The sequence below is a fragment of the Onychostruthus taczanowskii genome, unplaced genomic scaffold, assembly GCF_017590055.1.
Source record: "Onychostruthus taczanowskii isolate IOZ18803 unplaced genomic scaffold, ASM1759005v1 scaffold94, whole genome shotgun sequence".
NCBI classification, from domain to species: domain Eukaryota; kingdom Metazoa; phylum Chordata; class Aves; order Passeriformes; family Passeridae; genus Onychostruthus; species Onychostruthus taczanowskii.
In genome coordinates, this window is record NW_024507435.1 from 512,011 (window position 1) to 526,774 (window position 14,764).

General features: G+C 37.7%; 1 long non-coding RNA gene across 3 annotated transcripts; it reads left to right on the forward strand.

The window, feature by feature from the left end:
* Nucleotides 1–613: 613 nt before the first annotated feature.
* On the forward strand, nt 614–12,295 carry LOC121347827. Of its 3 annotated transcripts, none has more exons than XR_005954288.1 (4): nt 614–813; nt 4,812–5,011; nt 5,427–5,862; nt 8,550–12,295. It is a non-coding gene; the product is annotated as an uncharacterized LOC121347827 (long non-coding RNA). The 3 variants fall into 3 exon arrangements; XR_005954287.1 differs by lacking the exon at nt 8,550–12,295 and adding an exon at nt 7,826–8,504 and having other exon boundaries at nt 4,801–5,011; XR_005954286.1 differs by lacking the exon at nt 8,550–12,295 and adding an exon at nt 7,826–8,504.
* Nucleotides 12,296–14,764: the final 2,469 nt, after the last annotated feature.

Here is a 14,764-nt window from a genome sequence, read left to right on the forward strand (position 1 = left end):
TCCATTTGTTTTGTAGGGTTAGTTTACCCATCCTCTTCACAAAGATGACCAGTCTTCCAGTCTTCCTTACTAAAAGCTTTCCAGTAGAGTTAAATTCTAAGAACTTGCTTGGCTTATGGGCCAATCTTTTGGACCTCAATAACTTTTGTGTAAATGTTGTATGCCTTCAATCTAAATGCCAGATACTTCTGCAGACTTTGGGTGGGCCTACTGCCCACTTGACATCAAAACTTGGAGCAAATGGATCAGGAAACTGGTAATAGGAGGCACCTTTGGCTTCACCAGTTAGAGGAGGATGTGGGATTCCTGTTGCCATCAGGCTGTTTGGTGTAGAAGATAGTAATTAATATTTTTATGCCTCTATGTAATTTCTGCTTAATAAAATTTAAGAAGTATTTCCAATCTGCCCACAAATATGCTATAAGGAACAGTCTGAAAAATAGCAACTGTTCTTGTGTTTGGATGTCCTATTAGATATTATAGAGTCTTTCTTTCCCTGGAGAGTTAATCCCTGAACTGGAAACTCCCCAATGGAAGTGTTAGCTAAATTTAGTCTCAGCTAAGTTATTAAAGTCTGCCTGGGTCTTCTGGAATGTGTTACTGGGCAGAGCATGCTCCATAGCTAGATACCTGGAAGACTAGAGCACAAGTCAATGTGCATATGCCCTTGTCTGAAGGTGGCAGCTGAAGAAGGCAGAAAATAAGATTAGTTGCAGTCTTTCCTTTCCTTTGTGTGGTACATGTCTTGAAGGAACTTGTAGAATCTTAATGTGTGTCCTGGAATAACTTCTTGCTACAGACTCACCCTCAAAGGTACGTGAGGTTTGTAGTGGAACTTTTATTTCTCAGTATTTAGATTACTGTGATTTCTCTTTAAAGTGTTTTCTTCTGGTTAAAGCACTTGCAGCTTTGACTCTGTATTGTCACAGATGTGCTCACCTTTCTCATCTTGTTTTTCTCTTTCAACTTTCAGTATCTCTTGGTGCTGACTGCAAGTCCCGCAATCAAAAGATCTTTTTTCTGTATGATATGCTTCCATATCTGTCTTCCTAACTTCTAAACATGTGCAATAGTAGAGGTTTTCATTTTCAGGGATATTGTGTGTTCCTAACAATTGTTTTGGTAGGTATTTCACCTTCTCATCTCGGGTGGGAATAAAAAGGAGAGCTTTCTATTAATTTCCATATACTTGGGCTAGCTTTTTTATTCCTTATCCTTTTAATGTTCCCTGTAAATGTGATTAGGCCATTCAATTGTTTTGGTTCACTTGAGGTCTCTGTGGGATTAATTCAAGCAAATCTTCTGTATGCCCATGCAAGCAAGAGGCAATTTAGGCCTTGTAGGTCACATTTTTATCTAGGTGGGTTCAAAAGGAAGAGGAACACTCTTAAAAAAAGATATTTTATTAGCAAGCTTTGTGCATTTTTAAACTATTGAACAACATTTATATGCATTTACTATAAGCAGCCTTGAGACCTAAAGATAAAAAAAAAACACTGCATAGAAGCGTAGCATTATTATTGTAATAACTTTTTCTATGAAGCCAAGTATTATTTTGGATTATGATACTTAATTTTAGTTCACAAAAAATGGAGCTTTTCTTACCTTGGATACATTCTTGTGCCAACCCAGTAAATAAGGGTTAATTAAACTCCATCCTCTACTGTTCTTTTCCTTTCACTTTTTCCTGGTTTTTGACTGAGATTATAATTTTCTTCAGCTCAAAATTCTTAATTATTTTTTTTTTACTGTAGAATATTCTGTAAGTGCCAGAAGAACCACAGTGAAAACTGTTTTCTCACTTATGTATTTTATTTTAGTGAAAATTCAGTTTCCAAGAGAACAAATATCTTTCCTAGAAGAAAAAAAATAGTGTTATAAGTACCTTTGTGATATACTCACTGTATTCTCTTTTGATCTTTGTCTTGCTTGGAATGGAACACTCAAATTTCTTAAATGGATTTGTTTTAACAAAAAAAAGAAAAAAGAAAAAAGGCTAACATTACTGTGATTGTGTATGTTTTAGAAAGAAATGGACTGAACACACACTGCCACACACACTGAGTTGCTAACGTGTAGGATGTTTCCTTTAGTGTGCTGCAATTAATCCTGCTGAACTGAAAAATTAGCTCACCAAGTGCATGCTACTAATGAGCAGAAAAATAAATAAGCTTTATTGCTAGACTTTACAGGTGCAGTGAACAAAATCAGCCACAACTGCTGGGGTTTAATACTTATTTCTTATTTAAACTAAGTTTTCAGGAACCTCTTAGAGTCTTTTTTTTTTTTTTTTTATGCAAAGGTCTTGAGTGATAACTTGAAAACCAGCCATGGGCTGGACTTGAAAACTAGTCATGGGCTGTTTGTGGGAGAAGCCAGCCCCAAAAAAACCATAAGGTCTGGTGGGAGTCCTTGCTTCTGTGAGGAATAACCCTGGAGCTGAATACTGCTAGGGAAGGAAAATAGCTCTGTTAGCCACCTGAGTGTATTTTGTGTCTGAGAAGGGAGAAGGTCCTGGACTCACAGCCTTTTTTATATTCAGCACTCATCTGGCTGACACTATCACTCACTGTGAGCAGCTTTTCTCTTTCATTTTGGCAAAAAATTACTCAATTAAGTAAAAAAGAAAAGTGCCTAAAGCCTCACACACAGGGAAGATTTCTCCTAGGCACTTAGCTCCTGCACAGCACAACTGCCTAGAGCTGAGTGGCATCCTGTACTTCAGGAAAAACACAAAATATCTTGGCTACTGCTGGGCTTGGTGCCCATCTCCACAGTTTTTTAGCATAGAGTAATGTCACTGAGGAGTTCACAGTACACCAGGGTGTTCTGAAATGTCGGATGGAAAATTGCGCTTCTTGTCGCATATTTTGGTTTTCTCTGGATGTGTGACCAGCTGGTTGCTTTTGATATGGATTTGAAGGAGTCCTGTTGAAAGGTTTAGCTGAGTCTAAGCATTCACAGCTATGTAATCATAGAAGTGGCTGAGGAATCAAGTTCCACAGGTACAGAGCTCTTTATTTTTCTGGTTTGGTAGCTTTTGTCCATCTTCAAGATCAGAAATCTGTAAATGTAGCAACCAACACAAGGTTCTGGTTTACTGTCAGAAAACCTCTTGGTGTCAAGTGGACCTCAGCTGACCAAGCTGTGGCGAAGACTGGTTCTGGTTTGCCATCCCAAAGTCTCAGTTTTAGTTCTAGTCATTTTCAGCCAGCTATAATCAATTTGCCCAAACTCTGCCTTCTGAGGTTTGCCTACAGTACTGTACTGCAACCCTGTGCTGCCCAGCAAACACATTTTCTGAGCTTTCTTGTGGCATTCGGGACTAGAAATTTCAAGCTGAACAAACTGCTTGCACTTGAGCAGCAAACCTTATATTCAAACCACTTTTGAAGTCCTGTCTTCAACTGCTTGGTGCCTTCTCTAGCTGCCTACACGGTATAAAGTGGGTTCCTGGTTCTAAACCCAGAGATCTAGTCTACAGCCATACTGAGGTCTTGCTGTAATGACATTAAAGTAGATTCTGTATTAAACCACTGAAAACCTGACATTCAAACATCTGCTACTGCTAAGTAAATATTATTAATGAATAAGTAGTTCCTCAAAGACTTGTCAGTGCTTATTCTTTGTACTTTTATCAAACTTCTGTATATTTTTTCCATTCTTTCCTCCTATGAGAGGAAAATATCTTTCTTCCCCGAACTGTGGGTAAGAGAAAAGCTCTGAGGAGTCGCATTAATAACCTTGCTCCCTGCATTGAATGGACAAGAACTTCTCTGTGGTCCACAGTTTTCCCAAGATAATTTTCTGTTTGTTTTCCATAGTACTATCTGGTGAATAAACATGACTGTTCCCCACTTCCCATCTCTCACAGCTCGCTGTAGGTGACCAGTCAGCCAGTTGGTGCCAGATTAATGACAGAAAACAGATTTTATTTTCCAAGTCATCTGTGAATGATGGGACTCTCTGCTAATTCCCATGAAAGCTAACTAATCTTCCAATTGAAATACTGCTTTTACAATCCAGGCTGTCATGGGGAGCAGATTTTCTTTTTTTTTTTAAGGAGCAAAGTAAACCACACACAGAATCTTTTTATTGATGGGAGGAAGGAGGGGGAAGGGGAGCTTCACCTCTTTGCTTGAATTCTATTCCACAGAGGCCACTTATATTTCATTGGAAATGTAAGAGCCCAGGGTCAGCCTTTCTTTGCATGGTCACATGGAAGTCTCTGCTTTCTCCTTGTCATCTTCAGCAACAGCAAGCTTAAAACTTAGAGAGGTAGTATGTTTTCTTAGTGAGACACTGTGCAAAACTTACTCAAATGTTGGACTCAAAGTTGAAATCAAGTGTTATATCTTTGGCAAAAAGTATTACAAAAGAATCTGTAAAAATTGCTAAAAAATTACCAAGCTGTCAATCCAGTGACCTGCTACTATTTATCTTCATATTATGTATTAGTTTTGTGGAATGAAATTATAGATAACTATTTAAATAAAAATATACCTTTTGGAATATTACCCTATTTCAAGAGTGAATGTTTGAAAGAAAGAAAATGCTGGTGCACTATTAATGCAACTCAGGCTTACAGGAAACTCTATTTGTTTATATCCCTCTTTTTCTATATTGTCTTCTTTGGGCATTTTGTTTCAATTTAAGGTAAAGCAAAACCACAGTTTCCAACAGGCGTGGGAGGGGATCTCAGGAAAACTGGTGGAATTGTTAGCTTTTTTTTTCTAAGCATTTTTTGGAGAAGCAAAAATCTTTTATCAATGACAGTGGAATTTATTTGTGTTACATGAGAATGGTTCTAGCCACAAGGCTATAATGGAGTCCAGCTGTTCTCTCCAAATCCATCCATCAGCAGCACAAGAAGGTGAAGAAGGCAAATGGTGACTGCCTGAGAGGAGAAAGAGGGCAGCAGGGTGAGGGATGACTGCTTGCTGTGGAGGATCAGGAGCAGGGAAATATGGCTCCCAGAGATGACCAAGGTCAAGCTTGGCTGAAGGCTCAGGTACTGCAAAATACATCAGCATACAAAGGATTCTTCTAACAAGCAAAAATCAGTTCATCAGGTTAATATGTGAGATAAGTTTATTTTCTATGCAATAACCTCAAAGAACATTATTGATACATTTTTAATTAATCTATTTTTAATGACTGAAGATTTTGTAGAACACATATTTAACAAGCTACAAATAATTAACTAATAGAGATATACATATATAGATAATTGGATAGTAATAATTTAAATATAACTATAATTTAGCAAGACTGCTTATTGTCATATAACTTTGTAAATTGTTATTTTAACTGTCGATTTCATTAGTTTATATTTCTCAACAGTTCACTGCATATTTTCTATTAAAATAACTATAGGGGAAATTAATCTATAAACAAATGCAATACAATGATCCTTTTATCTTTAGGTTACAACTTGCTGATCCAAACCTAACTCAGTTGTGGTACAGTTTGTTGCTGCAAGACAATACTGGCAGAAGAACAAATGGATCCAATGAATAAATTCAGCCTGATAATTAGAAGACAGTTTTTAGCCATCTGGAAAAGAAGGCAGAAGGTTATGGAACAGCCTTCATAAGAGTATTGGAATGAAATGGCTGAATTATTTTGAAGATGAAGCTTGAGAATTTTCTGCATTAAACTTTTCAGGATAATCATCTGCAACGATGCAGGGGGTGGGGGCAGAAAAAGAAAAGCTTGTGCTGTGGTGTTCAACCCTTTGTGCAATAAGAGAGAATGAGATGCTGGTCCATAACGATGAACATCTGTGTTACGGAGTACAGAAGATGAATGTGGAGGCCAGGAACAGGATGGACATGTATCACTTCTCCCCACTAAGCAGAGGTGAGCAGTTGCCTATCCCAGGCTTGCTTTGCTGCAGTTGCAAGGATTTTCCTCTGACATCAGTGAAACAAGAAGACATAAGTCGAGTGGCTTCTAAGAGTGCTCTAAATTTAAAGCAAATTTTGGGAGTCCTTTCCAAAGCTTATACTGGAACTCCTAGATGAAAATGGCAATTGGATTAAGATTAACAGAGTTAACAGGAGTCTCTTTAGTCTCTGCTTCCACGGAGGAAAGTTGTATTTCCCAAAATGAGGTCTCGTAGACTGGGGGGCTGTACTGAGTTGAGGGAAGTTGCAATGGTTGGTATTTGGTATTCTGCCTCAAAATGTACTCATTGCTTATTGGTTTTACTATATGATTCCTTCCTCAAAATAGATTTCAAAAGAGGGCAGGCAAGTTCATGGCAACTCAATCCACTGACAGCTGCTGTTCATTGCCCTGAATACAACTTTTGGCTCTGGAACACTTAAGCTGCTGATTACGAAAAGTTAGTGTTGCAGTTCATTTGGGGAGAGCACCCCCGGGTGTCCCCAGAGGGCCCCCTAGGCTGTGAGTTGGCTGGCAGCAGCAGGCAGGCAAGGAGACTCCACACGGCTTCTCAGGGTGCCGACTGATGAGGGTTTATTGGGGGTCCCATCCCCGGGAACAGCATGGCTACTGAGGGAGAAGGGGAAAGGGGGAGGGAGGGGGAGGGGGAAAGGGCCTAGGGGAGGGACAAGAGGGGAGAAAAAGGGGCTAAGAGGGGAGAAAGGCTAAGAGAGCGACTGATCTTGCTGGCACAGTTTAAGAGGGAGATTAAAAGTGGGCGTGGAATCAGATTTGGGCCAATGGGATTACAGATACAGGATGATTCAGGGCAGGACCACAGGTTTAGGATATACCACACATTTTGGAGGGGTGAGACAGAGCGTACCATTTAAATAAAATGCAATACTACATTAGAGGACAGGCAAGACATGAATATGCTCACTAGCCGTGTAATATACTGTCTCTAAAGATTCACTGCTGCCACTTATTGGAACTGGGGCTCTGAAACTGGTAGTCTACAAGCCCCACTCACTATGAAGTCTACAAGCCCCGCTCACTATGAAGGCTCTATGTTCGCTCCTGCTCTTCAAATACATTTTTCTCTCTGAGTTTTTTTGTTCCAAAAGAAATAGATTTAAAGAGTTTTAAAAAGTCGGTGTATCAATTTACATTTTCAAAACCATAGTTTGTATTACCAAGAACCATAAAGGAATATAGATGATTATTCATCTTCTTCAGGAGCTTTTGCAGGAAACTTCCCAAGAAAAGAAATCCAATGGAAAAATCTATTAACAATTTTTGTTGTTTATACAATACATTTGTTCCATGGAATATATTGAGTTGCTAAGAGTTTATGATGTGAACTTTTCTTGTAATTTTGCCATATAAAAGGGAGCAGTCCACCATAACCTTAGTTATGCTAGTTCAACTAGGTAATAAACTCTCACTGGTTTTAGCAACATCAGCATATTGTAAACCTGAACCCTTTATTTACCTAACAATCTTGATTGTTGACTATTATTAGATTACCAAGTATACTTGAAATATTGTGGCTAGTACCATTTCTATGATATTTTTAATAACAATGAAATGCTACTGAATCAGCTACTCTTTTGAACTCTGCATATCACAGACTATTACTTTTAACTAGAACTTCAAAAAGCTTGTTGTAGGTCAGAATGTTTTTGTTCCTTCTCCCCTTCCTGACTGCTTCCTTAGGTGATAGAAAACAGTGTAATATTTATTCACACCGTTAAACCATTATTTGCTTCTGCTTTCAGCTACTTTCTAGAAGGATTTCCTAAATACATATTGCCTTTGCAAGCAAAGAGATATATTTAAACTGATTCATTCATTTTAAAGGGATTTTTTTTTTTGTAAAGAAAGCTCTTTACGTGGAGAATTGCCGTGTGGGATGAAATGTTTTTCTTTACAGCAGCATAAACTTCGAGGGGCAAATCCTGAGAGCAGTCATTTGTTTTCTCTGTGTTAATGGCTTTCAGCTGGATGTCTGTCTGCTGAATAATGACTGTACTGCTACATCAACCAGTCTCTTCCACTACAAAACATGTGTTCGGTTAATGGCATTGACATATTGGAAGCTGGAATGAGCCTCTCCACTTGAGTTGTTCAAACATGATACATCCTACTAGAATGAAATTGAATAAGGAGATGTGACAAAAGAGGAGGATTCAAGGAAGATGCTATTGTGTTCTAAAAGTGCAGCATCAAAGACACTTTGGTTTTTGACATCACTTGTGCTGCTCGTTATTTAATCATTCCCATCCTGAGTATTTATTTTCTAAAGGGAAAAATTGTTTTTCAGTCTTCAAGTCCTATGTTTTTGATCTTTAATATATGCTTGTACTACTGAGTGATGTGAAAAAGTAATAAACAGTAGAAAGCTTGAAGCGCTCTCTAGAAATGCTGAGAGCAAAATTTGAAAAGTACTCAAGCAGCACACAAAATGTCACATCCCTTTCCCATTTAGTCATAGGATTAAGTTATCCAAGTCACAGAGACAATTAGAGAATATATCCTGGGCTTTCTATCTCAAGGATCACACATGGGTATAAAATAAGCACCTTGACTGTACCATAAAGTACATAGGTTTGTGAAATTGCTTTGATTTTTTTTTTTTTTTTTTTTTGTGATTACAGGTGGGAAAATGCATTGTAAGCAACTAAAAAGGAAACGAATTGCCTATAACAATTCAAGGATTGATTTGAAATAGTTATTGATTTGATATTGCCTTTCACCTGCATGAGGGAAGCTGATTATACTTTGAAGACTGAAACTGGTTTGTTTTGATTTGATAGATTTCCATTTAGCCAGGCTAGCTTTTCTTGGTCCCTTTTGTATCCCCCCCATCTGGCAACCTCCTAGGTGGACAGAGGTGCTCCAGGTAATGTGATCAGGGGCAGTAAGTGTGTGAAAAGTGGAAGTGGGAATTAGTAAGGTACCATGTGAAAGCTCATTGGCCTCCCAGAACTGTGTTCCAGAAATGACAAAAGCCATCCATCTTGTGGGAGCAGACCCTTTGGATTTGCTGACAGTAATAATTCCACCCCTAACTCTCCAGTAATGCATTAGCATTAACAGTAATTTTTGCCTCTAGACAGGCTCTGCAGTACAGCATGATGGTTCCTACCCTGTAATTGTAGGATCCTCATTAATCAGAAAGAATATTATGACATTGTGAGCTCACAAGAAAGACAATTCATGACTGACATAATAAAGGCCTAAATTATGCTGCTTTGATGATTGGAGGTGCAATTTTTTTTTCTCTTGTGAAAATAGGATTTAGCAGCTGTATGAAAAAAAATCTGTATAATGAAAGTAGGGAGCATTGAGAGGCAAGCAACACCAGCTTTATCTAAATGAGACCTTTATTTCAAAAGGAAATTAAAATTTCAAAGCTGGTAGTGGTTTTTTTAATTGATAAACCAGAATTTAAATCAGGATTTTGAGGAAGAACTATGTGAGAAGCTTATTGCTGCAGCACTGTATTTAGTATTTTCTACTATTACCCTTTATAATTACCGAAATTTATATATTGTTTTGGCCAGCTTCCAAAATGTGCTCTGACATATATGAAATGATTAATACTGAAATGCATCTCACAAATTTAATGCAAGTATATATAGACCTATATTCATTAGGAGCCAAAGATTGTAAATTATAAATGAAGAAGAGCACAAAAAAGAAAAACTGTTAAATCCCAGTTTCTTCTTCCACTGAAGGTGTGTGGACAAATTCATTCATTTCTTAGAGTCAGCCTGAAGGCTCTTTAAATTAGCACTGCTTTCTGTGAAAGCAATCCATTGGGAACCCAGCATCCCTTAAAGACAGAGGACTGGAGACTGAAGGGTGCTGAGGACGTGGTGGGCCCCAGAGGAGGGCCTTGCCTTGTGTGGCTGTATGTGATTGGCTCAGTGTGCTCTGAAGTGCTGTGATTAACAGGGAAATTCAGCAAAACTGTGGTTTTTCTTCAGGGATTCCTTGCTCCAGAACAGGCTGACTGCAATGCTCATGATCCAAGTAAACAATAACTTAAACAAGCATTTAAGATTCTGGGAGAGCCCCCAAAATCCCTCCTGAGCTGAGCTCCTCTCATGCACTAGGGTTAAAGGGTTAAATTACTTACTCCAGGCACTCGTGTCTATACATAAGTATTTACCTATGTTTAAGTATAGCCCTGACTGCTCAGACAGATTTCTTCTGAGTGCCTTAAAAATTACTCCGTCTTTTCTGGAAAATATGATAGTTGAGGAAAAACAAGGGAAAAAAAGTTATTTTTGAGTATTACACCATCTTTTCCCCAGATGAAATATTCTGCATGCTTCTTCCTTGACCATTGTTTTTGTTTGTTTGAGATTGTGACATGTAGAAGAGTCAAAATTAGCCATTGAGCATAACTGATGGGGAAAATAGCAATTTTAGTTAAAAAATATTTCCTGAGATATTTTTGGTGGTGGTAGTACATAAATGATTAAAAACAAGTGTGTATACAGTTTCTTTCAGGAATGATGCCAGGATAGTTCATGAAATTCTTGTTTTCTTCGTGGCTCATCCCCTGACTTAATGATTCTGTGCACCCTCTGGCACTACCTAGGATGCAATATGAGGGGATACCTAAAATTTCATTTGTCTTTAAATTTAAGACTAGACTGGATTTTAGACATTAATTCACAAAGGTATTTTGTCTTCCTATGGCCACAGGGGAGTGATTAAGTAGGAACAGCTACGCAGTGCCAGAACAAGTTAGACGTGTCCACTTTAGGAGCTGCTGGCTTTGCCCTGACTGCTTTTGAAGCCAATCTCCCAGCTGCCCACGTAACTGTGCTGGGTTTGCACTGGGCAGCAGCCCCAGAGGGTGCAGACTGAACCTTCCAAAAAGATTCACCCAGAAGTTGAGCTTCTTATACTCAGGGACCAGAATGGTGTTAAATTGACCAAAACTTTCCTTAAAATTCATGCAGTGGGTATTCAGGTTTTCAGCATCAGAGATTTTGTACTGTAAATCTGTTCCTGTGGGGATGTGCAACTTGTATCAAAGATACAGGATACTATCTCCAAAGACACTGCCTTGGCTCTTACTTTACACTGAAATCCTATGGTATGGTGGTACGTCAAATTGTGCTGGGTGTCTCTGTAAATACCATTAAGAAGATATACTCAATATCTGTTTGTTTGTTTGTTTTTAATATACCACTGCCATTTATTTATAACTCAAATTCCTGCAGTTGTATTTTTGCTGCCTTCAGGACTGTACCATCTGGAGTGATCTTCAGTCTCAGCCATTTCTTTAGCTCAAACATTCGTTCATTCTTGGGGGAGCTCTCCAGAAGTGCACATTACTTGGGCTGCAAGAATTCTGTGCCTGTGTCAATGATCACATACAGATGGTGTGAAAACACTGGGATCCAGTTGGTTCCCATGGTATTGAGACAAAATTACATGGAATGGAGAATTCCTTCTGAGAGACTAAAAACATGAAGATATTTCTATTAAAATATCAGTCTCTGATTTTTTGTTATATTTGGCCTATCCTAGAAATTCATGAATCAGACTCTTGTGAGAGGCAGCCACTTTTGCTTTTTTCAGCTCTTCTTGGAGGGAGCTGCCATGTTTCGTCACACTGACCCGGGGTCAAAGAAACATAGGACCAAAAAATGTTCATATTCAGATTCACCTTGAAGAGTCTCATGGCAAAGGCCTCATATTCAAAACTTTATCTAGAAAGGTGGATTTAATGAAATACCATAGAAACAACGAAATCTATTTTGAAGTTATATTTAAAATCATGACATATTTTTGTTAGTTTGAAAGATACTTAAAATTAAGTATGCATATGAATTCAAAATATTTAAGTCTCCAAAATGAAAAATTGTTTCTGTCATTGAAAATGATGAATTTTTCCAAATTGCCCAACTGTGCAGGCTTGCATAATGCCACTAAAATAGCCCAAATGAAAACTTACAATGATGCAGTTGTGTTGGTTTTATTTTTTTCCTCTGTGAGTGGAAATTGATTTTCTCCAATCTCTTCGAATATATTGTGTGCTGCTTAATGACCAGTATTACAGATGTCAGAGAGAGATTCACCAAAATGCTAAAAATCATACAAAGAGTGTAAGAATTCAAGCAGGAATGATTCATATTGGTGGTGGTATCTGCAGCTCTACATATGTCTGTTCTGCCTACTTGCGCTTCTAAACACTGAAGTTCAAGCTATATTGATAAAACATGGATTTTAATGATAATTTTGTTTTTAGGGGTTGTACCTGTATGTGATCATGTTTTAGTAATAGGATTATTTCATTTTATTCAAGTATTGTGATGTATAATATTAATTAATTAAATTGTATTATGTACTAATAAACATGCTAACAGTGATCATATGCTTAAAATACTAGCTACTACAAAAAAAAAAAAAAAAAAGAGGAAAAAAAGAAAAAAAAAAAAAAAAAAACATCAGAAAGACTGCCCAACAGTTTTTTTCAGCAGCTGGACAAGTTCTCTTCTTCTAGGCCTTATCAGCAGTAAAGAGAACTTAATGAAAACTTTTGCAGACTTTCTGGTTGCAGGGAAGAAATTACTTCCATTATACACTGAAGAATGAAATCCATTAAATCTCTTTTAACTCCTGACTGCTCAGCAACTTGGATGGGTTGAAGATTTCAATCTACATACACAGTACAGGTACTGTTCTTGGTTTCATTAAATGTTTCTTTTTTCAATAGACTGTCTACCTTGCCCAAAATTTAAAATTGGCTTCATGAAAACCACTGTCCTGATAGATATGCATCTGACAGGGAAGGGCATCATTAAACATTAATTTCCAATGATGTAAGCTTAGAAATACTAATGGAGGTAATTACTTGCCAATAGCCCTTATTAAAGCTTTAATATATCAGTCTCCATAATTAGCCTCTCTGTACAAGGACAGCATCTGGCTCTTCAAATCTCTTTCCAGGAAACACACTGAGGAAGAAGTCCAGGTTTCTACAGACTCTGTTTTTTATGCTGTACATACACTTTTTTGAACTTTGAAATCATAGTAGGACAAGTTTTTCCTTGCTGTTTTTTAGATTTTCAGGGTTGTATAGATCTCCTGATAATTTAACTATGATATATTAGATACCCTAGCCTATTCTTACTTCTGTTTTTCTGTCCCAGTTCTTCCTTGTTCTCTGTCACAGTAGGCTTTATGACACAGATCCCAGTTACAGCTAATCCTATTAAAAGCTCCAGTTATTTGAAAACATGTTCATTGGCAAGGACTTAAAAATATTGAGAGTCCTCTGTGAAGTACTTGCAGGGATTTTTTCTCATTGGTCTATCATCAAAAGAGATCTAATCAAAGACCTTTTTGGATAATTCAACCAAAAGAGCAGATAAATTTTTGGAAATATTTCTTTCTTTGAGCTCTATGAAGGCCAAGATCTGGCAACAGCAACTGGACAGATGGGTCAGGTTTGACTGGCCTGTTCATCACACTAAAGCAATACAGAAATATTCAAACCATTCTCCTTTCAGCACTAGAATGGGTTCCTATATTTTCACAACTCAGCAGATTTGTGGAGTTTGTTTGCAAATCCAGACTCCTCCATTGTGTATTTTATCTTTCCACAGCATTGCTAAGGACAAGAAAATGATCAATTTTCTTGTCCTTAGCAATGGCGGAATTGGCAGTGAATTTAGCACAAAACATTGCATTATGGATCTCGCTTGCAGAAACCTGCCTTAGAAGCACTGTGGGACAATCACTGCCTTTTAGCCACATTATTACTGCTCCAGAAGCTTCATCATCTTGTTAACAATTTCTATTGTCCTTCTATTGCAAATATATATTTTTTTAAGGTGATAAATGTATTTTATGAAATTTCATAATGGAGATGGCACTTCATCATGCAATAAAAGGTTTGGTAATATCAGGTCTTGCTGAAATAGCTAATTGTGTTGCATTATCATATTACATTAACAGCACTTGGGAATTTAAATAGAGAACTCTTGTCCCTACAGCAGTGGCTGTTATTCAGAATTAGTGTGGTGTCAGCTGGAATGCTTATTTAAATGGTTGAGCATAAATAATTTTATCATCTTTGTCTCTCTCCTGTAGCCATGATATTATGGAAAATCCTTGCTGGGATTTTTCCTCTCCTGAGAAGCTGAGGAGCCTCAGGAGAGAAAGGTAAACAATTCCTATCTGCTGCTGTGGAATGCAACAGGTGCATCTGTGATTGGTGCATGTAGATTGTTTTCCATTGATGACCAATCACAGCCACCTGTGCCAAGGCTGTGAGCAGTCACAGGATTTTTGTTATTCTATTCTGTTCTGTTCGTTCTTGTTGAGCCTTCTGATCTCTCTGTTCTTTTAGTATAGTCTTAATGTAGCATTTTAATATAATATCTAACATAATAAATCAGCCTTCTGAAATGGAGTCAAGCCTCGTGTCTCCACACACGGAGAAGAATCATCAACACTCTCCCCCTTCTCTGATGTGACCTGGGTAGTGTCATGAAAGAATGGATTTGAGATCTGCCCTCCTGCTGCAGTTTGGAAAAGGAGTAAGATAGAAGTGTTTTTCCATGTTTTTAATTTAAGTTTTACTTCCAGATTGTCAGTCTGAAAGCACATCACATTTACTGATGTAGTCTTATCTAAAAGGTAAAATGAAAATCAAACTGCTCCCAAATTGTGTTTCTTTCTTTCATTCCATATTCTAAGTGTAAAGAGTTGTAAATTAGAAATGTTTTGCATAAACCACCCCCTCCCCCCTCTTTCCTCCCCAGTTTTTTTAAATTTAAATCTCTTTTGGGGCAATGATATATAGAAAAAAAGTCTTAGATAACAACATCCAAGCTCAGTG